This window comes from Crassostrea angulata, chromosome 9 (assembly GCF_025612915.1).
Source record: "Crassostrea angulata isolate pt1a10 chromosome 9, ASM2561291v2, whole genome shotgun sequence".
Classification (NCBI taxonomy): domain Eukaryota; kingdom Metazoa; phylum Mollusca; class Bivalvia; order Ostreida; family Ostreidae; genus Magallana; species Magallana angulata.
The window spans coordinates 3,080,935-3,108,876 of record NC_069119.1 but is presented as its reverse complement, the minus strand read 5'-3'; the positions used below and the strand labels follow the sequence as shown (position 1 = coordinate 3,108,876).

At 33.0% G+C, this 27,942-nt stretch overlaps 1 long non-coding RNA gene and 1 pseudogene across 1 annotated transcript; one reads left to right on the top strand and one right to left on the bottom strand.

Moving 5' to 3' along the window:
* Positions 1-6,771: 6,771 nt before the first annotated feature.
* LOC128162421 (uncharacterized) lies at positions 6,772-22,328 on the top strand (annotated as a pseudogene).
* LOC128162422 (uncharacterized) lies at positions 8,267-22,318 on the bottom strand. Its single transcript, XR_008240663.1, has 3 exons — positions 22,232-22,318; positions 8,642-8,719; positions 8,267-8,469 (listed from the first exon to the last, which is right to left on the bottom strand). It is a non-coding gene; the product is annotated as an uncharacterized LOC128162422 (long non-coding RNA).
* Positions 22,329-27,942: the final 5,614 nt, after the last annotated feature.

The following is a 27,942-nucleotide window of genomic DNA, read 5'->3' as shown; positions in this document are numbered from 1 at the left end:
CGATAAATAGTTGCTGAGAAATCTTTGACGGAAATTTGTTTGAGAATTTTTGCTAAAAATAAACAAAGTCATAATTTAACTGGAAGTTGACGTCCGATTGGTACAGAAATAAATCTCACGATATGGCATGCCTTTACAAATATTGTGTAAAAATTTCAAGCATCTGCGATAAATAGTTGCTGAGAAATCTTTGACGAAAATTTTTTGAAAATTTTGGTTAAAAAATAAGCAAAGTCGTCATTTAACAGGTAGTTGACGTCCGATTAGTACAACAATATATCCCACGATATGGCATGCCTTAACAAACACTGTGTAAAAATTTCAAGCATCTGCGATAGATAGTTGCTGAGATAAATGCGACAGAAATTTTTGTTACGGACGGACGGACAGACAGACAGACAGACAGACAGACGGACGGACGGACAGACAGACACACAAGGGTAAAACAGTATACCCCCTCTCCTTCGGAGCGGGGGTATAATTATATACAAATGTGCAATGTGCAGTAAGTGAGTGGACATATTAAGACAATATAATCATGTACATATCTAAGATATGAATGAACATAAATGTATAAGTAGCTTAAACTGTAGTATTATTACAATGCTGCGCTCTCATTTTGAAAGCGCTAGATAAAAATTTTCCTAAATTATTGAGTTCCTTTGTATTGTTAACACTTAAAAGTTTAGTTAGCTTAAAAACACTTGGTTTTTTGTAATAAAAACTCTTTATATATTTCTTTCGTAATTCAGCGTAAAAAGGACATATGAGTATAAAGTGGAACTCATCTTCTAAATCTTTTTTATTACAATGATTGCAAAATCTTTCATTTCTTGGCACCTTGTTGTGTCGACCTATTTCAATATTTAAAGAGTGTGATGAAGTTCGAAAAATACTTATAAATTTTTTTGAAGTATAATTAATCGGTCTCCTAAGATAAGTTTGCAAACAAAAATTATCCACAAGGTGTCGATATAACATACTCTTCGGAGATGTCGAAAGAGATGACATCAAACTTTGTTTATGAATATCTAATATTCTACACTCAATTATCTAGTAGGTTTTACAATGATTTGAACAAGTTTCGTCAAACAAATATTTTAGACCCATGCTAGATAACTCGCTTTGTATGGAAACCATCCAGTTATCGTTATTGACAAGCATGCTTTCGTATGCCTCCTTCAAGATAATGTTATTTGTATTTTTAATTTTTAACCAGTATTTGAAAATTCGTAGTTTTCTTCTAATATACAAAGGAAATCTACCCAGTTCATAATACACTAAATTATTTGTAGTTTTTTTGTTGACCCCAAGAATTCTCTTACAAAAATTGAGATGTACCTTTTCTATATCGGGTGCTTTGTGGAAACCCCAAATTTCACAGGCATATGAAAGAATGCTATGTACATACGTATCAAATACAGAACATTGAGTTTCAACATTAAAAGAATAATTTTTCATAGTGTTTGATATTGCAAAAAGTGCTTTCCGTCCTTGATCTGCTACATATTTTTGTGTTTGTAAAAATTTTCCATTGAAGTTAAATAACATACCAAGATACTTAAAAGTAAACACAACTTCTAGTTTTTGTTCATTGTATGACCAGCTTTCAAGATCAGATATTTTCCCACCATTTCTAAAAATGACAACCTTGGTTTTAGACACATTTACATTCAGATCCCATTCTATAGTATATTCCTTAAGTGTATTTAACATACTCTGTAACCCAGCAGGGGTTTCAGCAATCAATACCATGTCATCTGCAAACATTAGCAGGAAAATATTAATCATTTGTAGTTCAATGGATGGACAATTGTTTTTTATAAAGTTTATCTCAAAATCGTTAACATACAAAGCAAAAAGTAGTGGTGATAACACTTCACCTTGCATAAGACCCATGTCATTACTAAAGTAATCACTTAAAACACCACCATAATGACACATGACTTCACATTATTATACAGTGATTGTATAACTTGTAATAATTTCCCTCGTATACCAACTTTATATATTTTATCCCATAACTTGCATCTGTTGATAGAGTCAAATGCCTTTTGAAAATCCACAAAACAACAATATAGACGTTTTTTGTTACATAGAGTTTTGTTAATAAGTGATTGTAAAACAAATATAGCATCTACTGTACTAAGTCCTGGTCGAAACCCAAACTGAGCATCAGTCAAGATATCGTATTTGTTATCCCATTCTAGGATTCTATTATTTAAAACACTTGTAAATAGTTTTCCAAAACAACCGACAATAGAGATACCCCTGTAGTTGTTTACATCATCAATGTCACCTTTTTGTGTACTGGTACAATACAACTTTTTGTCCACAGATCAGGGAATAAACCTGACATTAGTATTTTCTTAAAAAGTTTATGTAACACAGGCATTAAAATATCTTTACATCTTATAAATAACTCATTTACAATGTAGTCCTCACTACAACTTTTGTTACATTTTAGTTTTTTAATAGCCTTACTAATTTCATCATAGGTAATTTATTTATCTAACTCTTCATATACGGCATTATAATTCACAAAGTCACAAGTACTTTCTGTGTCGTCAACGCTGTTACTTTCAATAAGACTTTTAAAATATACTTGGAAGTCGTCATTCGTTAGGCTACATTTTCCAGACTTGCTTTTACTGTTGATACTGTAGGAGTTACAGATTTATTGATTGTTAAATTTATAAATCCATAGATAAAAGTAATTAATTGATTGATAATTAAATTCATATAATTCTGTACTAATTATTGTACAAGTGAATTTAAAACGTAATACTCAAGTGTCAAATTAAATCTTTTATAATCTTAAAAATTCGGTCGTCAATAAATTAGAACAGGCAGCTATCTTGAAGAAATTGACGCAAATTGCCTAAGGGTTGTAATTAATGTTCTGGCCAAATACATAATGTATCTGGGTATTCAATTTATCTTCTTTGATTTATTGGTTTACATGTATACGTTACGTTTACGAATATATGAACAGCGAGCAACAACAATTAAAAATTATTTCTTAGAAGATAGCGCCTTATTGATACATGCTTCCTATGAAATAATTTTGTTTAACCAGGCAAGTGTTTTTGAATAGTTATTACTTAATACATAAAAGTTTTTACAAATGCACAAAAAGAACATCGCAGGCACGTATAGCATCGGATGCCCCCCTTTTTTCCCTCACAGCTGAATTTACATATAGAACTAGATGTGTCATTGGACAGCAATACCCGCACCAAGTATTTGCCCCTAAATAACACTATCTTGTAACATTTTTGGTCAAAAAGAATTGTTGGTTCTCTGTCTGTTGGGATTTCATTGCATATTTTCTCGGGGGCGAGGTGTTAACAGCAAATGGGTGCATGTATGGTTAAGGCTGTTGAGCATTTTCCTGCATGTACTGAGTACTTGCTCCCCTTTGTACGCTAATGACAGAGTTTGATTTTTGCATTGACACCTATGATTTTTTTCTCAGTGGTAAGATTTTTGCTTATGGTGTAAGTACTCTGTGTTGCAGGCTGGAATGGATTCCTGTCCCTAGACCAGTAGTGTGTTGTTATAGCGGCCGTCACCTTCAAATGGTATGGATGTGAGGCGTGGGTATCCGCAGTTTTCCAAATTGTCCTTTAGGTAGGTTCTTTCACGTCTCATATCTTCTTTTACCATCTCCACCATCCTGGGACCAGCCTTATTCCAATTGCGTTGCAGTCTGATGTAGGATGGGGCGAGACAGTTGGGGGCCAGGAATATTTCTTGTAGGGTGGTCCCCATTATTGGATTGTCCATTAAGGCTACCCAGAGGCTTATGTTGGGTATAGCAGTATTTGGACCCCGGCTGTCTGTCTGCATTTCTTCGTACAACTTATTTTTTTCTGACTGGATATTGCAGTACATGCATTTGATGGTCTCTTTCCAACAAACTCCCTTTTGTCGTTCAGCTTCAAAGTTAAACTCAAGGTAGATCGAGCATTCAGGTAGGCAGCACTGAACATTGCACACGTCCTCCCCACGTGAATCATTCTGTAGGAGTTCCTCTCCTGTTTGTTAGGAGTGTCTATCTCAAGTACTGCGCATGCAATTCTCGGGCGGCGTTGCAAGATGGGTCCTGTGTCCTGTGGTCTCTATGGCTGAGGCCATATCCTCCAGAATGCATTTACTTGTCTTGCTAATCTCTGTACTTGTTTGACTTCGCAAATTTATTTTTTTACCTCATCCCCTATTGTCCGGACCTCTGCGACGCCCATCATTGGCTTTGAGTTGCGCACTCTTACTTTTGCTCTGTTCCTTCATTTTCTAAATCGCTGTTTGCTGTCTGGTAATACTCAGTAGAATGTCTTGTGGTCAAGCATTCAGCAGCTTTTATTTGTTGTCAGGATCTTATGAAATGACCATGACTAATTTATGTTTCTTCAGCCTCCAGTGCTTGGCTCTTGTATGAGCACCATGCCAAATTGGACCTACATGGTTTATTAGAGTGGCAGAGTGGCAGATCCTTAATGTCTTTGCAGTAAAATGGAAGCCAAGGTATTTATCTTTGTTTAAATTCATGTTTTGAATTAAAAACACAACACACTGTTTTAGTTTAATAAGTCTATTTCATAATTTTATCATATATATCAGAAGCAATATTTACACAATGAAATGTTAAAAAATACATACAATGTTCACAAAATCACATGAAACACAGGCAAATACAAGTATAATATCACAACAACAGTATGTGAAAATTTCATACTCTTTCATAAAGTAAAGAATATTATTTAATTATACTATTTTATATAATATAGTATAAATATAATTTTGTATAAATTTAGAATTTAAAACAGTTCTAAAATGAATACCATCTTTCCATGTCGAGGGTTTCTGATCCGCTCCACTATACATATATAAACTCTACATAAACGTTTTTGTAGAGCGGGGCGGATCAGAAACTCTTGATGTGGGAAGATGAGTGAATACTTGAGCAATTAATTGCGTTTGAGGATTAAGACAAAGATATATTGCATTTGACCCTGCTTCGTTTTAAGAGGAAGATTTCTGCAGGAGACGAAATTGACGCACGTGTTGGATCAAACCCTGTATTCATAGGCGCCCTATGCTTGGGTACTATTATGAATATTAATAAATTGATTCAACTGGGCGGGAAGACTGCTTGTTTTCCGCCTTGTTTATGCAATCGACGAAAATTAAACTGTGGCTCATTGATCGGTGATAAACATCCAAACATGTTTCTTAGCCGACGATTCGAGGAAAAATTGTTAAATCGTCCGACATTCGGAAATACAGACGCTTAATTAATATAATTCATCTCCTCAATAATCATTAAATTAAGAAATGATTAACCAGATTCTAATTTAGTGCAATTATGCATGTATAATTACCAGTTCTCTGCATGATTGATAGGTGCGTATTTTAATTTTTGAATGACTTCCAGTTTCAATTTTATACATAAATACCTCTGATGGAAGACGATGCGGTTTTTCGTCAGACGTTTTCTATTAAAAAAAATGGAATCGGAAATCCGCCCAGATTTTATACATCATTATTATATATACTGGTATATCTATTTGTTACTGTAAAAAAAACCCTCAAAATATTATAAACCCATCATCATATTTTTTTTAATATTATACATGTTTTGCTTCCTTAAACTATCAGGAAATATAATCTGAGAGAGATAAATAACACATGCGCGGATCTAAGGGGGGGGGGGGTTAAAAACTCAATTTTATTAAATTCAAATAGTGAGTAAAGTTACCGAAAATTAGCATAGACGCCCCCCTCCCCCCGGCAAGGAAGTTCCCTGGGGGAAAAATGTGAATCGGCGCATGTGGATGTAATACGGTCTATGCAGTTAAAACGGCCTGTAGGTAATTGAATTACGTCCAGATAGCAAGCGTACATCTGTTACATTTGCCAAATGTAACTGACATTGGCCATCAACTGACATTTTACCCAACGCAATCACCACATGGAATTTTTAAGAACTTTGAAATAATAAATAATTATGGCTGTCGATTTTCATTATTGATTCAAACATATTATTTGGAAGCTGTTTCTTCAGCCTTTTTTTTTTTTTTTTATATTTCTGATCGATTGATTTCGATCGGTAGATCCGAACTATTAACACTAATTCGAATATGTGAATATATTTATTTTTAGACTAAAGTGCTGCGATATGGTCCATGGGCTACTTGTTCCTGATTATTCCCTATCACTTTTAATGCACAAAAGTGAAATATGTTTTTATTCATTCTTTTTTTTTTGTATTTTGGTATGTATAAATACTTAAACAGTAAAATATCGTCCCCTGTGTTAGGACAATTAGCATATTAACAGGCGGTAAGACATATATCCATATCTGGACAAAGAAGAAATAGGGAACAACTTCATTAAAGTGAATCTAATAGTACATGTAATAGTGATTTTCTATAAAATCACTATTCTTGTTTTTTTGTTGACATGTACATGTACAGCTAGTTAGTCAGAATGTTGTATACGTAATCAATTTGTGCGTGTGATTTTCTATCAGTACACTGTTTGTTTTGTTTTTGTTGATAGACACATGTACAGATAGTTCTTGCAGGTAATTTTCCAGGAAAATCTTAATTACTACAGATATATGATTTATAGCGACATCTGTCATACACTTAAACAGTTTAAGCATTGATTCAATGAAATAAAGTCGTCAAAAGACCGTAAAAGCCCTCTATGAAATTAAATACGGTTTTAATTGCTTTAAAAATTGATCAATTATTCGAGTGCATACAATTAGAAAGGTATAAATATACACTTGATCAACAAACAGATTCAATGAGTTAAACTGTTAACTTAAGACATTAGCGATGTGGTTCCTTGCTGAAACTATTCTGGTGATAACGTTGCTAGTTTGTAGAGGGGAGTCAGGGTCCCTCCCCATATTCCCTAGGGGAGCTTGTGAGTACTGCAAGACGAACATCTATTCTTTTCTGTCTTACTTTTTATATACCAATGAGACAATTCAATGCTTGTACATGCATGGTGGCGATTTCTATTCTAACATGTTAGATGTAGTATTTTAGCAACAAAAGTATAAAAGTAAAGATGTTATAGTGAAAAGACATCTTTTTTTAGCCGGTCTCCGCTGAAAGCAGAGCCATTGCTGTAGGCAGGCAAATCGCAATGTTACTATAATTAGCACAACTTCAAAGGTAAACAAAAAACCAAACAACGTCAAAGTAAAAGCTTCCGCTATACCAAATACTTACACAAAGAGCCACGTTTTGTCAAAAATGTTGTTATTTTGTTTCTTTTTATTAATTTCGAGAGAATTTTCTATTTTTTAGCTTTCTTATCAATAACGTGTTTTAAAAACAAGACTATGCATTTTGGATACAAACAATGCGCATGAATTTGCATGGACTACTTTGCTGCGCGTTGAAGGAATGGGGATTGAATATATAACGTTTGAATATATAACGCTTCTTGCAAAATTCAAGGCAGTAACTGTTGAATTTTTTTTCTACTAGACAGGCATATTTTTGTCTATAGCCGCTTACAAAATTTGACGCTTTGCCTACATTAAAAGAGAGAGAGAGAGAGAGAGAGAGAGAGAGAGAGAGAGAGAGAGAGAGAGAGAGAGAGAGAGAGAGAGAGAGAGAGATTTTCAGTCTTTACTACACAATATATATAAAAACACACCAAAAGAGCACGGCTTTCAGTTCTTCAGTACTTTGATTTTTGTCAGTATACACTGCAGATGGGTATTTAAATGTAGTTCTACCAGATTAATTGAAGTTTTAAAGATATTTTTATACGAGTGCGTCCAGAAATTGGGTGTAGTATACTTTACAACAGCAATATTTTATATCTTTGTGTTTCATTGGCCACATTTGTCGCGGACTGCACAAAAATCATGGAGATATCAGAGTCGAATTCCCATACAAGACGATTTGGGTTTTTTTAAAATCTAACATTCTGATGTATATTTACAATAATTTAGTTACCCTTACTTAATATTTCGACATTTTTTTTGAACTTGTTAAATGGAAGATGTAATATTTTATATGAAAAAACTGCTTTTTAAACGATTCATGCTGGTTATAAAGTTAGCGATCATTGCAGAAAAAATACATAACCCGCGTTAAACCTAGCGGGTTATGTAATTTTCTTTTCTGAAATGCCGTTACCTTCATGAATCATCAAAACAAGCATTTTATTGTTTAAATAAACACATAAATGTGATATTTCTCCTTGACCTTCCATTTAGTACTTTATTATCAATTGTTACACAGAAAGATGGGGACCTTTTTTCAGACGCTGAACCGGAACTCTTCGAACCGGAAGTCAAGTTCTGTCCGGGGAATGGAATGGTCACGTTTGTTGACGGTCCTTCGTTCGGGACTCCGAGCTGTGTCCCGCCCCCGCGCCTGTCTAGTGCTCGCTACAGGGTTCGTCTAGAGTTCTCTATATGAAGTTCTGGAAGCGCTAACATGAAATAATTAGTTAATTCATTTGCTCCTTTTGCAGATAATTCGTACAGACAGTCATTTAAAGCTTCGAAATCTCCTATTGTTTGTTTCAATCGGCTTCAATCGTCTTTTCGTTTCGTTTTTCATTTTTGTACAAAATCCAAAGTTCTGAATATGAAATTATTTACCTGAAATAGCATGCCGGTAATCGAGTTCTTCTATCAACAGGTGTATTTTATATCGGCAAGAAGACCTCGGGGAACTATCTGTAAAAACAAAGGCTATGTCAGTGGATGGACAAGAATTCCCCAAGAAGGACCTTTCTACATTAAATGCTGCTCTTGTTAGTTTAGTTTGATTTTATCTCAGTATTATTGTATGCACAAATCATTACATAAACAAAAACGTTTCACACATTCTTAATGATTATTGCGGTTGAATATGAATTGAATTCCTTTATTTCACTTTTCTGTGCTCGTATAACTTTTCATTAGCGATACCTCTGGTTAATATTCCATTATAATATCACTGTTTAGATTGAAAACTGCTCTAAGACAGTTGCAATATATTGCAATTATATATTTTAAATATAATCACAGAGGCATGGTAATCTCACAATGTTTTAAACACTATTTTGACCCCCTTTTAACTATGTTTATGTTTTTTATTCACATTTAAGCAATGGAGTACACTTATTCAGACAAAAGCTGTGTGACTCGCATTAGATCTCCCTGGCCTTCCTTCATGGTACTTCCCTGTAGGGGGTATACCACTGAGGTATGTAAGAATCACAAGCTATCAAATGATAGTTTGCTTTGTACCAATTACATTAAGTGGCCAGTAATGCATTATTTATACAATAACAACAAAATATTTCTTAACATTGCAACTGATATGTGTTTTTGGTAATTTTAAAAAGAAGCAGACTAAATCCGCATTTCTGAAGAACATGTGTATGGCAGTTCATTTTAGGCATTGACTTTTTGAAAGTTTTATAATTTAAGTCGTAAAAACTATTCATAAAAATGAAACATCCCTGATGTTATTCTTTCACCAGAGATCGTGCTTCATAAGCTTCGCTTACACCTCTGTCAACGCGGGAAAAATAGTCTGTCACTTGATCAAAACAAGCATAGCGAGCACATGATACTTGATACTTCGGCACGGATGACATTAAGAGGTCGAGGAAACTATGTTATGTGACATCGGAATAAATTTACATACTAAATGAGGCACCAACGTAATCTACAAACTGACCAATCAGCTGAATGACATTTGAATGAGTTGAAATGCATCATGGGTTACTATAAAAATACTACCACGTTTAGGAAATGCTAAACAGTGCGACATTTAAGTCCGGACATGACAAGGTCCGGGCTTTTCGCTACCATTTCCGTTGGACATAGCTTACTTTTGTTTATATATCTTGGTGGGACATTTTACTTTGATCCTATCATGTCAGCATGAATGTACACATTGCTCTAGTTTCCTTATAATTGTCTCTCAAATATAAAAATCCCATGGGATTTTGGTGGGATTTTTCATCCCATCTCAAACCCCACCAAAATCCCATGGGAGAAAAAAATCTTTGTGGGATATAAACTCCCGTGGGATTTTTTCTCCCATCTTTGGTGTTGATAGGATAATTAATCCTATAAAAGGCTTTTATAGGATTTAAAATCCTATGAATGACCATGTTGGGATATTTTATCCCAGAGGATAAAAAGTCCTCTAAATACATCATCTTGATTGATTGTATGTTGGGGTTAACTAAACACTTATGATTCAATTGTCTGATCATATAGTCTAGTAAAACCAATATTCAAACAACCAATGTATTAATTTATTAGATAATGTCATTATATCCATCTAATGAATTACACATGCTAAATTATATGTACCATCAATAACATATTCTTCTTGAAATGACTTAATAGAGCTTATAACAATAAGATTTAACAAAGTCTGAGAAAATAAATACCAAAAATTACCAATTCTATTGAATATTAATGAAAATATTTCTGTTTATGTAAACCTATAAACTCTTACTTTTCACTGCTGCAAGGAGACTCATTTTTGTTTTCAATTTTGATTTGATACTGTACATCAGGTGAACCGGCATGACCCAAGGAACAAGAATATATATGATTTATGGGCAGGGATCTCAACTGTTTTCAAGATATTTGGGCACTTCCTGTTCAAAGGGGGGGGGGGGGGTCATGACCACCCTTGAGGCCCATGACCTATATACTATTTGATGCCCCTTGACACAAGGAACAAGAATTTATTTGGTTTAGGGGTGGGGATCTCAACCATTTTCGAGATATTTGGACACTTCCTGTTCAATGGGGGCCAGGACAACCCCAAGGGCCCATAACCTACATACCATTTGATGCCCCTTAACACAAAGAACAAGAATATAAGTAGTTTGAGGTTGGGGATCTCATAGGAATTTAATGAGATATTTAAATTAGGGCACTTCCTGTTTCAGGGGTAGACGGAACCACCCCCATATGGCCATAACCTATATACCATATGATGCCCCATTGCACAAGGAACAAGAATTTATATGGTTTAGGGGTGAGGAGTCACAGTTTTTTAAATATTAAGTAATTTCCCAAACCTCGGGGTTGGGGAATATATATAGTCCCCAGAGATCATATCTATAATGTACCATGTATTGACCATAATTAACACTCAATATATTTAGCATTTGAAAAATCCATGTCAATATCTTTAACGGTTTTCAAGTGATAACCATTTACAATATAGTGTATAATTTTCCCCTACGGATTCAGTGTCAGACCCCACCCCTATTTGACCCCCAAAACTATGGTTGCCCAACCCCAATTTAAAAACAAAAAATTTAAATTTTAAAACAGGGTATGCAGGCCTATCATATTCTAGATCTAGAGTTGTGTACAACTCTGTTCATGCAGCCATCTCTGAGAAAAGTGATGGACAAGTTCAGAGGCAAGAAAGAAGAAAAAGAAGAAACCGCTAGCTGTCAAAAACAATGTCTCCAAACTTCTTTTGGGAGACTTGATTACAAAAGGTACAATGTAAACAATTATTTTTATATACATACAGAAGGAGAGTTTATTAATACTCCCTCTTCGGTTACATGTGTAGAATGGCCACCACTTGAGTAAAATTTGGCCTACCCAGAAAGTTGGAATTTCCTATTCTGATGACAATTTATAGGCTTAAGTTAATTACTGAGATAAAAATAAATTAATACTTTTAAAACAGTTTTTATCAATTTAATCATTAAATTTATAGATCTGCAGTGAAGTTGCTCTCTGGTTTTATGAAATACCAATAAGAAACCGGACAAATTATAAACCCATTTTTTTTTTTAAAGAATATGTTTCTGTCAAATGTAATACAAATGTAATTACATGTAAACAAATGTAGTTATTATAGTATCAACCTTAAAAACCCAAGTGTATGTATCCTGTGCAAAAGTGATATTTAAGATGTTTTTACATTAGTTAAAAAATCATCTCCATTCTTTCATTACGTATACATGTATGATATGTAAAGGTACACTTGACCTTCAAATAACATCTAGCTACTATAATTACGGTACTACTATTGAAACGAACAAGAATCAACATATTTTTACCCTTTTATTGTATATAGATATGCGTCAAAAATGTAGAAATACATGTAAAAATTGAACATTTTTCATGAAATTCTTATATATATATCCATCTCCAGCGTAACCCTGGTGTGTTTTAATTTTATTTAAATTAAAGGTAGGTATATCATACTTGCAGGTCCTACTGTTTATCAAAAGGAGACTAGAAACCAGAATAGATAAGATATTCACTAAATATGATTGTTAACTTCCATTTTCATGGAAACAAAAAAAAACACATGCAGGATGGCATGTCTAGTTGTGAATAAAAATGCTACAAATCATCCAATTTACCAAAAAAGAGCGATTTCTTAGCATCAGTGATGATTATTTCAAATATGTGTAAGAAATGACCCAAGAAAATTGCAACAAGTTTCATAATATTAGGTAAAATATTTCAAACTATAAATGCTTTTTCTGACAATCAAAATACGGGGAGTGTAATACATGTAAGAGTATTTCTAAGTGATTTGATGCTTTTATCATGGTAATATTATGTAGATGTATGTAGTACTGAATAAGGTTTCTTATTCAAGGAGGTTGAACAACAATTGATGTTTAAAAGATTAAGTTAATATGTTTTACTAAAGGAGAGCCCCATGAATCTGTGTTAAATAGAGGAGTGGGGAAATGGTAGGTTCACTTAAATGGCTATATTTTTCTTAAACCTCAATGGAATTGGCAATATGATGCATATTTTTTCTCAGAATTGCATAAGCTTTCTAATTTCATCTTTTCATAGAATTTTAGTGTAAATTAAAGAGAGCAAGTCAGACAGTTTTGAATAATAATGGGAGTAACTCCCTCCTAAATTATTATTTTTTTTTAAATAAAATATGTTTAAAGATATTAATTGTTCCTCTTGAGTTGGGAATTGTAACTTATTTTAAAAAAGTGTTCATCCCACAGGTACTTAATTAATACTAAGGAAGTTTTTGTCCCATGCTTTTCCTTTATGAAAAAAGTCATTGCCCCATGCCTGTTAAATGAACTGGGTCCCATCATTGAGATAAATTTAAGGTTCTCAAAAATTATAGCTAATACAGCCTCAAAATATTAGATTTGCTCATCTGACTTATATTGGAATCATTATTATATGATTGACATTTATTAGTCAAGATTGTTTTAAAATATTTACTGAATGGCGGATCAGCTAGAGGCTAGAACCCATTAATTTCTTAAATAACATTTATTTATCATGCAGTTGTATTATGTTGGTCTCAGTAGTACTTTTATGGATATTGTGAGGTTATACTACAAACACTTAAATGTTTATTCAATAGTTATGTTACATATTAAATTTTTCCTAATACTCTACTAAACAATGCTCAATGACCTTAAATAAAGCTCTGAATACATACCAGGTACATGTATTTTTAACCAGTGAACCCTAATGTTCAACAACTCTCTCTCTCTCTCTCTCTCTCTCTCTCTCCTAATGAATGATTTTGGTTTGTTTCAAAGTAAATTATGAACATAATTATATATACCGGGTATGTTCTAGCTCTTTCTCTCTCTCTCTCTCTCTGAAAGTTTTTGGCCATAGGTTTTAAAGGATTAATTCTGATTTTTAACTTGCAGAACTACTTTACCTATATGTAGTACTTAATTATTTCTGATCGACTTCTTCTATTCATTGACAAGATGTTTTAGTAACTAAAAGCCTTGTATTTATGTTACTCATTATTTACTGAAGTTGTTGTCTTTCTGGGCAGTCATATGGTATATCATGTACATAAATTGTTGTTTGACAATACACGTATTAAAATGTACATGTAGTAGTGTAACAAGGACTATTCATAAAAGCACAATGTCTATTCTAGATGATGTAGATATTATGAAAATATGCCCCCATGTACTTCATGTATATATTAACTCATTTTATTAGCAAACAGCCGTTAGAACATGAACTAAGATGGCAAATGGATATATCCACATTAAATACTCCTAAATTAAGAACATACAAACTATCAAAGGAAAATGTTTGCCTAGAAAATAACATCTCAATGAACATTCCTAAACATATTGTTAGCTAGATCAACAATGGCACAGTTTCGGTGTCGGGTATATAGTCCTAATACTACCCCTGAAAATAGAGACTGCACAATTTCAGGGTGAACTTGTCTAGACTCAGAGTGCACATGAAAACTCTGTAGACAAAATACATGTAGAGGACACATTCCAATTTCTTCTAAAATGAACTTAGATTACAATCTCAGAAAAAAACTATATCAAATTGTTATTTTTCCAAATAATCTCTCTAATTTCTCTAGTTTCTAAATTCAAACTCTCATTTGTAATTTTCCAAGACAAGCTGCAAATTTTATTCATTCTGCATTTTAATTAAGACAAATTAAGTTCTTGCCCATGCATAAAATCATAACTTAGTGTTAACAGTGACTTATCATAGGTCCAATGGGCAGGTGTTTGATTTATGTAATTGTATACTACTCAGTTGTAAAAGATACACATGTCACAATAATAAATGATTTACTTACTTACATATAACTTAAATCATTCAACGGACTTATATAAAAATTGGTAAGACTATCTTAGATGACCAGCTCATTCAATTAAGTTATTCAAGTTTTTACAATCATCATATGGTATATGATATATATTACATCAAATAAATAATTTTTGGTAAAAATATGCTTTGCATAAAGACATTAATAATTGATAATTTTATACACATGTATAATATTTTTGGAAGAATATAAGTTGACATATTAGTTTACTTTGTAATAGGAGTAGTAAAATAATTTGACTATAACGACAGAAACGGGTCCTGAAAAAAGTCTCCACCCTCCCCCCCCCCCCCATGAGAGAATGCAACAGTGCACAGTCTATAATAGACATGATGCCAGACTATATAATGTTTTTTAAAATGTTGCCAATTGTACTAATGATAAAATTGAAATATGGATCTGTTCATATTACTTATAAATATTTCCTTAAAATGAAAACAATACAAGTGTAGTTACAAAACTGTATTTAAACTTTATCAATATAGATCAATGCATATAATTATAGTTTTGTGAATGCAATGATTTGTATTACATTGACTATATATGATAATCTACTCTTTCAACATTTTATTACTTGCACATTCATTTTATTTATAATATCATTTTAATAACTTTTAAATATTGTGTTGAAGTCAATTACAAATAAGCTTTACATGTGCCAGCTGTGTACATGTAGCATTAAAAGTCTTTGTTGTGTTCATTATGAATTTCTCATAGATAAGTCAACTGACCAAGGAGACACATTCTGTGTATACCTAATTACTATCCCATTGTCCTAAAGCATCTACCAATTCACATGGCAGTATCTACAGGTGTCAGTCTGTGTATATTAATTAGCACCCTATTGTTCTACAAAGAATGGAGATATACACGTGTAAGACACGTGCGAGCAGATACCAGATTGAACAGAAACACGTGACACAGGTGAACTCGCTGTAGGCTAAAATTGGATGAAGAAAATAATTAAGAACATACATGTACTTACTGCTCATGATAGCAAAAGTATTCCCCTCGTTTGTCTTCACTCCACTTCCGAGTTTTGGAAACTGGCTGTGAACCAGTTTATCAAGTTGCATGATAAAATGGAAATTTGGCACATACAAGGAGTGAATTGTGAATCTTTATATTAATTTTGGATTGTTTTTCATCCATTCTTAAGGTTCTGCGTTCTTATTATTTTTTTTTTTTACTGGAAGTTCAGAAGCGAGAAATTTTTACCGAACACTTATCATTAAGGTCTTCCGTCTCTACGAAATCAAACACGGTTATTATTACGTGAATGTAAACATTATTAACCAACTTTTATTCTTTACTATCAATATTAATGAATTTTTGAATTAATTAATCAGATAGCTTTTGGCATAAGATATTTATGTGGATCAATGCGACATATATCATTTTAAGTAAATTGGTAGTTTTCTTGCCAGTGAGACACCAGCGTCCCTGGTTTTGCTAAGCCTGTTACAATGCCATCCCGAAACGAAGATTATTATATTCACATTTTGCCAATCAATACAAATGTGCGTAAGTTTTAAAACACTGTTAATTATCGGGCTTCTTAACATGTATTAAACGGGATGCCACAAATTTGGGCTGATCATTCAATTAAATTATTTCGTGTAAAACCAAGTTAAATGCAATACATGCATGATTTTGAGAATTATTTTCAAGAATGAACAAGTGCTTCGGCTATAATAAAAAAAATATAATTGGTTTCTAATTAGAACATATAAATGATAACGAATTTCAAAGCTAATGCTAAGCTGAGTATCAAACCGGCAGTGACAAAACGCGTATCATTGACCGGACGGACCCCCTTGAAAATTTAAATTTACATAAGAAATATCGAAAATACGCCTCTGACCTCCTGGCAAACTAAAATGTCACTCCGAACCCCACCTCCCCAAGGAAAAAAAGCTGGATCGGTGCATTCCATGTCAGGCGGTGATATACAAATGTCCCTGGTAGTACTATAAAACATCAAAAAGTAATTATTCAAATTTTGAATAAAGAACCATAACAAGGGGTGAAATACTCTATATTTTTAAGAATTTATTATTCCGAAGAAAAAATTAGCTTTACTTTTATTGATTTTAAGTTTTTTTCCTTTTTAAAAAGATAGCCTTACCTTATATTTAAAAAAAAATGCTTGTACAATTAAAGCGCGAGTGGCGCAGTGGCTGCGCGGAGGGCGATGTGAGTAGCACTATTGTACTAACGTGGGATCAAATCACGCTCGCGGCACTGATTTTTCTCCAAAATTTCTTCATGACTAATACAAGTTTATAATTGAGAGCAAAATTAATCACAACTTGAGAGAAAACAAAAATCTAGACAAAAACACTGACTTGTGTGCTGTGTACACAATGACCTTCTCGATATACATGTACATGCATAACGACATGAATATTAAATATACACAGATAAACAAAGCAAATATATAGGAATTGGTGAATAATATATTAACTTATTCAGCATCACAAATAAAGCTCTATGAAATGGAGTATTTATGGCATGAATGCTAGCAGTTTGATATTATAGAAAATTATTTGTTGTACTTACATAATATAACTATAATTTAGGCGACATATTTAACATTATTTTATTAATTTGCTTATTCAACATGCGGAAGAGAGGTTATGAGATCAACAGGAAGTAATTACCTTAAAAAGCATTACAAAATAAATTCGATTTTGCAGTCAAAAATTTAAAAAATTGATATAGCTCTGATGTTTTGACGTATCTAGTTATTTAAAGTATTGTAGCTTTAGAAATTTGTATCCGTAATTATTTTGTTACAATCAAGTTTCTTTTTAAATTAGGATTTTGGCTATTCTCGTCGGCTTTTTTACCGATGATTACGATATCTTAAATGCTTGCATGGACAGATTGATGTTCATTATTCAGTTGTTGATTACATAATCTCCCTTCATACACGATTGACCTGAGACGATGACACAGGTAAACTAACGAAGCTACTGCTCCAGACACGTGTGTGTCTGGGGTATGTATACACATGGTACACGAGTCTGGTGAACAAAGAGGAGGTTTCACACCTCTAGACTAGTAAATTGATTTGTGTATAATTAGCTACTCGATTATTGACAGCTAAAACAGAAATCAAATTAGACTGTGTAAAATAAGCATTCATTAGCTAATACACGGGTATAGTCCGTCAATCAGTGGTCAAAGAATCATGCATGCGACTATCAAAAAGAAACTAATGTTCAAAATATGCCTTAATTGTTACTTATCTTTTAAAAAATGACAAACATCACAATTCAGCAATTTAAACCTTGTTTAAAAAATGCAATCAAGTAATAATGAAGTAATAATTTCGGAAGTAATTACGACCCTGGTCTTAATTTCTTGTCCAATAAAGAACACCTTTCTTTCGAGCGCTATAGTCAGCAATTTAACTCCAAATAGCTTAATTAAATTGTTATACTGACACTGAATCATTATTAAAACTGAAAGAAACTTTAACATATCTTGACAAAGGATGTAAATACGTGTAAAATAAAATTCCATTATCGTATTAATTTTCAAAGAAGTTACGAGACACACTTCATCATGCGGCCATCTTGGACTTTCTCCTTGATCCGTTAATAATCCCTCGATTGTTTGTTAAAATGTGCATGCTATTTTGATTGTATTTTGATTGTTATAAGTCCGAAATCAATATTAAAATGAATAATCGGGCAATATTGATGTAATTTCGGGCAGGTAGCATCGTTTTTGACCCCCCCCCCCCTCCCCCAAATTAAAAAACGATGCTACCTGCCTGAAATTACATCTCAGACTCATCCAAAAAATCTTGACAAGCAAACAAAAAAAAATAAAAAAAAATAAAGGGGACATTGAAAATCTTCTATATCTTTATCCGTGGGGGAGGGCGGGAGCTGGCGTGGTATACATCTGTTACTTCAATTTCACTCTTAATTTCCTTAATTAATACTTACATACTCCCCCAAAAATGAGAGGGGGGGGAGGCTCCATGATAATTAATTTTTTTATATGTAAACATGGTAAATGCAAGCCCCCCCCCCCCCCCCCCCCGACTGATGCTTCGTGCCTGAATTTTATGTCTCATACGAGGAATAGACCCCAACGTCACCTTTTACAAAACATATAAATTTATCAATATCATTATTAATGTCACGAAAAAACATCCGAAAAATGTTTAAAAAATAGGTTTCTTATAACAATAGTGCCTTGATTGATTGTCAATTTGCTACATAGAATACACATGTGATGCAAAATGTGTCACAATTATTTGACTAAATTCATGAAGCAAACGTTAACAAGTTTCCGAATTCGGCATTTTTGTTCGATAAAATATGGGTTTAAACTCAAACAACAGTATATTTAGTCATTCAGTGTTGATAAGGAAATAAAAAAAAAAAATGTTCAGATATCGAAAAAGCAACGCAAGAAAACAAACAGTTATCATACGATATTCTTGTTTCTCATAATTATTATAGTAGTTGACCCCGTGACGCCACAGTTCATCCCGCGCCAAATCGGCTTGATTAAAAATCGTTCTGAAGGTGTGAAATCGGGTTTTCCCCAAATATCTCGAAAAGTACTTATGCGACCGCAGTAAAATTTTCAGGATTTTTTACACATAGATCTCCATTATATCAAAAATTGACCGCACTATACATGTAGGTAGTCTAGATACCGATACCGGTATACTTTAAAGCAGTACTTAAGCAAGCAAATAATGAGAGAGAGAGAGAGAGAGAGAGAGAGAGAGAGAGAGAGAGAGATTTCAAAAAATGAAACATTTGGAAAATGATTAATTCATTTATAATTTAATTTATAGGGAAATAATATTGTAACCAGTAAATTGAATTTTAAACAAAAATTTCACTTTTGTGTTATCCTAGAACCGTACATCGCGGATTTAATTACAGGTAACAAGTCTTAAACATCCGGGGATATAATTACATGTATATACAATACGAACCACCGAGGGGTAAGAATATTAATCAAGGTGACAGTCTGGCAATTTATAATTACGGGTTGATGTTTGCAACATTGCCACCTTTGGTTTTCTGTACTATGTATGTGCATGTATTTTTAAAATACACTTATTTGATCTACTGTTTGCAGGTAATATACACAAGTACAGAAACTCGTTCAAGCTGAGCTCGGTGCAACCAACCTATAGAAATAGCGTTTGTTAAATTTATCATGTAAACTTAGCGACAATTTGAAGTCTTGTTACCTTCTTACATGTATCAAAACAACAACAATCACATTGAAAAAAACCCCAAACAGTCTCACTTTAATGACTTAATTAAACTACAAAACTTGATACAGTTATTTTAGCATGATTTTGAAGTCAATATAAAACATTTTTTTCCCAATATTTTACTCTCTTTTATTTAAAAAAAATCCGTTCAATGGGTAACAATGCGGCGTAGACAATCGCCGTTATTGACGATGTGGTGATGTGGTTCTTGTTCTGTGCACCTGACTCCATGAAACATGATATGAGATTGTCTTAGTATTCCGAATATTCCTTTAAAGGGGGGGGGGGGGGGTATTTAACAATCGGGTTCGTAATTCAACATAATTATTACACTCCAAGATGGAAACTAGGAACATCACTGGGAACATTAGTCTGATCATCAGAGTTGAGAAATGACTACATGAAGTTTATGAGCATTAGATATGAAAAAACGTCATCATTGGGTAAACATTTGGTTGCTTACAATCTGCATAAGGTATTTTTTAAGCGTTGCATTAGTACTGCACAGCAACAAAGGTCATTCTTATCTGCTGAGGTAAAGAACCGCACCTGTTAAACGCTCACCATCTATACATCATTGTGCCAAATATTCATCTCTTTTCGGGATGGATTTTTTATACACTGATTTTAGGTGGGAAGTGCCTATGGTAATTACAAGAAAGAGCTATATAATATGTAATGAAATTATAAGTTCTTAAGAGATAGATAACACGAAAGTCTAATTATATGGATTAAAAATGAAGAACCAAATAATAACTATTAATTGAGGATTAGAATCTGCATTTTATAGCAAACATGCACCTACAGTATTTGGGAAAATCAACACAATGCATTCTCACATGCCTTTAAAAGATTAATATCAGATGAAAACATGAAATGTTTGTACAGTTCTTGATCCAATCAATTACTATGAGACAGAGTTTAATGTTATGTGCAAATTAAGGTGAAATAGCAAAAGAAAATAATTTATTATGAGAAATCATGAGAAAAATATCTGTGATATATGGGAACATTTATCCTATGTGAAAAATCATGGGATATATCCCATTTTCTTTATTTTGTGGGATTTTTTGTCCTATATGGAAGAATTAATCCCACCTTTTAACAATTATGGGATTTTTTCTCCCACATGGGACGATTTATCCCACAGTACTTTTTCTCCCATGGGATTTTGGTGGGGTTTGAGATGGGATGAAAAATCCCACCAAAATCCCATGGGATTTTGATATTTGAGAGACAATTATAAGAAAACTAGAGCAATGTGTACATTCATGCTGACATGATAGGATCAAAGTAAAATGTCCCACTAAGATATATAAACAAAAGTAAGCTATGTCCAACGGAAATGGTAGCGAAAAGCCCGGACCTTGTCATGTCCGGACTTAAATGTCGCACTGTTGCTAGTTCTTCAAATTGCGTCAGGAAAGGCATAATGATTTTTTTTCAAGCTTTTTGCACACAAAAAAATATTTAAATCATTATCTACTAGTCCCATGCTCACATTTACAAACACTCATTTTAATATGATACAAATTCTATTTCTTCAACTGCATTGTATAAGTCCATTTGTTGACAAACGCCTTACTGCCAGCGCTGATTTCTAAGTGATTACAGATTTCACGTGAAGATTATGGTCCTAAGCATTCGACTCGAAGGTGCTCATGTGGCCCTTTAAATCATAAGTGTAATAATGGCTACGAGATAGCTACGAGATAGCTATGAGATGCGTGTTTGGTGCGTACATTTGATAGTAATCCATGTACATGCACTAGTTCTAATGTAATTTAATCGCCAATGCCCCTTTGTCAACCATGTGAACATGGAACCAACAAATAGCAATTCAAGACCGAAAAACGAAAATCAAATACTGGAATATAATGACTTGTGAACAGGTACTTCAACGTACTGTTTAACATTGAAAATCGGCAATGTTTTTTAATATGATCATAAAAATCTTAATTAATACATAATGTTTGCATTTTCATGGAAAATCTTTGTAGAAATATATATTTGGGTAATGGGGTTCCATCTTATAACGACATTTATATGATAAATCTTTAAATGTATTGGTAAATTAATCTAGCACAATAAAATCTATCCCAAACCAAAAAAAAATGTTTCAGAATAAAAATAAGGAACTAAAAACTTATGCTTGGGTGAAAATTGTGCCAAAACTTTTTTTTACAATCATGCAGATTTCTCTTGTTACCAAGCTGACATATTTTGATTCAGCATGCTAATCCTGTTAACAATTTAAATGTTATACATTATAATTTTGTACGTTTGTGATTTTCAGTGGAGGAACTGTTGGGTATTCTGTAAGACACTGTGTGTTTGTTCGACGTACCCGTTGAAGTATGGACTCAATTTTATGAAGCTTCTCGTATATCAAAGCGTCAATTCTTTCCAGTTAATCATGGTCAAAATTGTTAAAGCCTTACTTTTTTTTTATTTAGCTTCCTTAAACCTGGAAAGAAAAAAATACAAATGTATATTATTAAACGAAAAATACTTTCAAACAGTTGTTACTTCAAATATACAAGAAATTAATTTGATATTATGCTTTTTAAATTAGATATATGAAAGCTTTCATTATCTGTAAATATAATGTCATTATCCAATTAACAGATATATTACATTAGAGATTATTACGTAATTTAAGGCAAAACAGTCCATATTAATATATTAGTTTTTTTAATATTCTTGCATGGAATAAAGCTGACAACTCAACAAATTTGTAACCAATAATACATGTACCATTCACGTTTTAGAACGCAACCTTTTTGAGATGCGCCAGTGTGCCGCAAAATCACATAATAAAACAGATATAATTGTTTGTTTCGTATTTAATTATATTGATGCCAAAATTAGGTCACTTTTTGGCAAAGTATTGTATTTTAAGGATGTTTGTACATTTACCAACTATTTGTGTTAATAAATATCCAAGAAGATAATTTTATAACTTCTATCATAAGTGTCTTGTATTTTGGTTTTTTAAATTCTTTCTTCATCACTTTTTGCGCAAAATATTGTATTGTTGGGATGTTTGCACATTTACCAACTATTTTGTGTTATCACTATATATAGATAAATCTATTTGGTAACACGGGCCTCTTAACAAAGTCAATCTGATGCACAATAACCCATAGAAAAGCAATTATTATATATAATTTAATATATAACATAATGATTTAAGAGGTAAATTTTGGTTGTAACGCCTCATTTGATTGGCTGATACAGATGGAGGGACATGTATAATATTGTATAACATACCTTGGTATGGGGACACACCAACTTGACAACATCTTTCCGAAACTACATTTTTTTTTTACATGTAAGCCTTACATGTACACTTTGAATGCATCTGTATACCAAAGTGAATAGAGTATGATTAATGTTATCTCTTTTCATTTGCATAATCTAAATTTTAAATAGACTGTAAATATTTTTTTAATAAGTTTTTTAATTTAAGAAAAAAATCTGCTCCAATCTTTAACAATTAAAAAGAACATAATTTGTAAAATGTCGCAAAAATGTAACTGAAACAACTTCCAAGACACAAAAAATTGAAATTCTGCGAAAAGAAGCACAAATTGAGAAGGGGGTTTGAAACTTTTTAAACAAGGTATGTAAAAGACAAATAAATGCACATGTATTTATTAATAAAAATGATATAAAAATACCATGGAAACAATGCTTAATTTACCAAAACACCAAATTTTAACCCAGAATGGGACTGCACCAAAATTTCTCCTTTCAGAGCGCTTTACTTTTTAAGCTAACTACTGTAGGTTTATGATGGTATTTTGGTGTGGTTTTAATATTGTGGATGCATCTTGTCGTAAAACATTTGGCCAACATCTGATTGAGCAAGCCCCCCCCCCCCCCCCGCCATTACTAGACTGATGTCGGGACATTAAAAATCAGTAAATATGAATCCTCTGTTATAACCAGGATGGCTCGACGGCTCAGAGGAAACAAATAAGCGACACTCTTAGTATTCCGCCACAAAAACTCTCAAGTCAGTTTGATAGTTTATTGGCGGACAGATAACCACATGTGTGCACTGAGTCACGTGGTGCTCGTTCGTGTGCGTGTGTGTGGTAAAGAGCTACAAAATACAGAAAACCAAATTCAGTTTTTACACTAACTGCTTTCCATACAAAATTTTCTTGAACTGACTTTAGTACATACAGTGAATCTTAAGCTCTATAAACTATTTCTCAATATCACTATTTGATAAGTTCTAAAATTGATATGTCCAATTCAATTCACAAATTAAGATATAAATACAATTATTGCCAACAATTATATGATTTACTCTTGAGACAAAAATGGCGCATCATACAATGAGCACATGGCAAACTGTAAACACAATTTATGCAAAATCGCATCTATATGCATAGTTTACAGTGTAGCTACAGGTAACTAATAATGCAATCAAAGTAATGAGTAAAGTGTGCAATAATAAAAATGACTTACACCGTGGTTTACGAGGACTCGCCGTGCGACAAATGGCGGCACAAAAACGTACAATAATTAACTCATGCGTGAAAGTATTCGTATTCGATTTGAGTCTAACCGACATAATAGAAAATGAACAAATTTCTCAACATTGAATATAAAATAAAAGAAACAGACAGAATACTTAGTATACTTACTGTAGAACTGCAAAATACAAGCAATCCTTTTCAGCATGCTCCGTCATTTCAGACACCGCTCACAATCCCGAGTCGATCTCCAAACACGAACTTTCCTCTTGTACTGCACCCACGGCCCCGAGAGGCCTGTCCCTGCAATCTTCACATTTCCTTTATTCTGAGTTTATGTCTAATTCAGCTTTTAACAACTGTACCTTTAAATTTGAGAAGCAAACTATGAAGTCGCAAACCAGCGTCCATACACCAAATTCAAAAATGGCCGCCTCCACTCGCTTCGTTCTAATCTGGGTCACCTGTTACTAAGGATGTTGTATAAATGAAGGAGTAATTTAAAATGTCATTTAGTATTAAAACAAAAGCATGAAAATGGTATGGAAAGTTAGTTTTGTTTTATGTATTTAATTATAAGGAATAAATTTAATTTTGAAGTGTGTTACACCATATAAAATAACTTAGGACAGTTTACGTTTGTTCTATATAACACTACGCGGTTTATAAAGCGTAAACTGCCTCAAGTTCTGTTAAATCGTATAACATACATCAAAATTATAATCATTACGTAAATAAATATAACTACTTTTCAAATAGACATTGCTACGAAAAAAAATTTTGCTTCTTTAGTGCATTACAAAATCTTGATCGTTTTAAACAAACAGTGGACATTGGTGTTTTGATTTGACTGTGACCCCTAAAAATCCCTATTTACGTCATATATATGCGTGGCAATAATTTTTTCAAACAGACATTGTTACGATAAACAACTTTGCTTCTATATTGCATTACAAAATATGGATCGTCTAAGTTATTTGTAAGAGATTTACGAGTCTCTTGGCCCCTATTTAAAATGACAAGCCCCATGTTCTTGATTTCATCTAACAGGTCTCAAGAATACTAACATTTTTCATATAATATTTTTGCACTCAAATTGTAATCGTCATATTTTTTTTAATTTTGTGATACATGAATATATCAATTATTAACAACCCCGTTTAAAAACCACGCCCTGATCATGCTATTTTCTGCTATTGTATGGTTATATATAATCATTATTATACTATAATTTAGTTCTAAATATTTATATCTCCTACTTAATTTTTGCGATATGAGATATAAATCACATTAATCAAATTTATTTATTTTTTTATAAAAAAAAAAAATATATATATATTTTTTTTTTAATCCAATTCGTTGAAGAATGTGGTTTTATACAAGTAGTTCTAAAAAAATGGTCGACAAAAATGTCTTTTCCTGTACATGTTTTTCATGTATTCGTAAAAGAAAGGGACCTATATTTTATATTATATAAATGAAAAAAAAGTATATATATTCTTTAGATAATTATTTTGATTAACATTCTCATATCATAAATACACAACACACTTGTATTGAATTACAGTTCAAATATATACATGAACAGTATCAATTTAATTTATACATTAAAATTAAAGATAAAGGGGCATGGTTACACACAACCCAATGATTTAGCAAATATTGAATTTTTACACGATTTCCGGCGAATTCAAAAGTAAATAAATCAAATAAAAAAAAAAGAATTAAGCGTTGGGCCAACAAAAAATATTGAGTTTTCCTTCCGCTTCATAGCCACGCAAGCGCAGAGCAATGTAAATACCGCACCGTGGCATACAACATGGGCCATAAACCTCTTATTAGAGCTTTTCACCTTTTAGGTGAAAAACCTCGTGTTTTCTTTGTTTTTTTTTTATTTAGTTTAGGTCTTTACACCACAGTGTAAAGGCCTATTGATATTGTTCTGTGTATTTTTAATACGTAAGTGATGTGAAATTTTTATTTGCGACTTATCAAAACACTTTCAATTGCGTCATACTGCTTTCTGAAAATAATGAGGGCATTTGATCCTGCGTCTTAAAAAAACACCTCACGTTTCGTTACTAATAACGCGTGTACATAAAAGTTTGTTATCGCTTCCCCTTGGAAACTGCGACACTTGCAAGTTGGAAACCTCCACAGATGATGTCGGGCTGAATCGCTGTAGTTGCGAAACATTTAAAAAATGAAAACAACTGATTGTAGGGACACAGAAACACTTGCGATGTCCTGGTCGAACTTTTCGCGTGCCTAAATGGTCAATGTCAAAGGTCAAAGGTCATTCAGAAATAGGAAACGCTGTCTTGCCACATGCCAAAAAGGTCAAGGTCAAAGGTCAAGGTCATTCAGAAATGAAAAACGCTGTCTTGCCGCAGAGACTCCTGAACCTACAGAGAAGTCGTATCTCCTGAAAGAGTGCTCTTGACCTTTGACCTTGACCTGGAGACCTTGACCGTTTGACCATGAGCTATGATGTGCGCTAAAACCTTGGAGTACTCTTAAGCAAGTGGTATCGAGAAGTTCAAAAACATTTCCCTCTATCTTTTCGCCCACTTAAGTTTATGCGTAATTGAACCTTAATTTTTAAAAAAAATATTTCTAAACAAATTAAAGATGCTGAATTTCACTCTACTGCAGCATTGCGCCAATGATCAGACCCAAAGACGAACAAAGATATTAAGGTTAGGGCTATTGAGACTCCAATGTCCTTCTGTGGCCTTTACTGTAGAAAAAAATCTTACTCCTGATTCCTAAGACCAACCAAATTGAAAGATGGAAAAACGCACTTCAGAACCTATATTTTCTGTCAGCCTAACTTGAAAACAAATCTAAAAATGTCAAACAAGAAATCTGCACAGCCAAAGGCCGACAACTCTAATTCCTGCATTTGAAATTTCACCATGTCCTGTCGTCTGTCGAATGTATATAAAAAAAAACTTGTGCTGCATGTTTGTGACCTGTTTTCGTTTTTATCCACACTGCAGGTATGAAAGGCTACTCTCGGCAATCGGTTGAGTAAAGATTCCGCTGATCGATATGACGTCACAATAAGCAGCATGATGTCATATTTTAATTAAAAACATGTCAATTATTACTTTATTTCTTGTTTAAATTATAAAAAATACAAGCGTAAACTGTCACTAGAAACATTTCTAATTGAATACATCTTCGATTTCTCTGTAATACGTATAATTATCATTGACAACGTCACATGTATGTTTAATAGAGAAGATCAATATCGAGTGACAAATCATTGAAAGGTAGTGTTAACAATGCCGAAATAAGACTTATTTCATACTGATACACAAGATTAAGATAAATGTCAGTTTAGATATATTCAGGATAATACGGGCATGGATATTTGGTTTTATTAGCGAGTGTTATAAGGTAAGCAGATAGACATTTATTTGGCTTTACCAGCATTTACTCTGTCAGTGTGTACAAAAAGGCAAATGTGTAACACTACCCCGAATATTATGAAAGTTGAATTAAGCAAATATCAAAGGATATGACCTAAACTACTTGAAAAGTGCTAATAGACTCCTGTGCT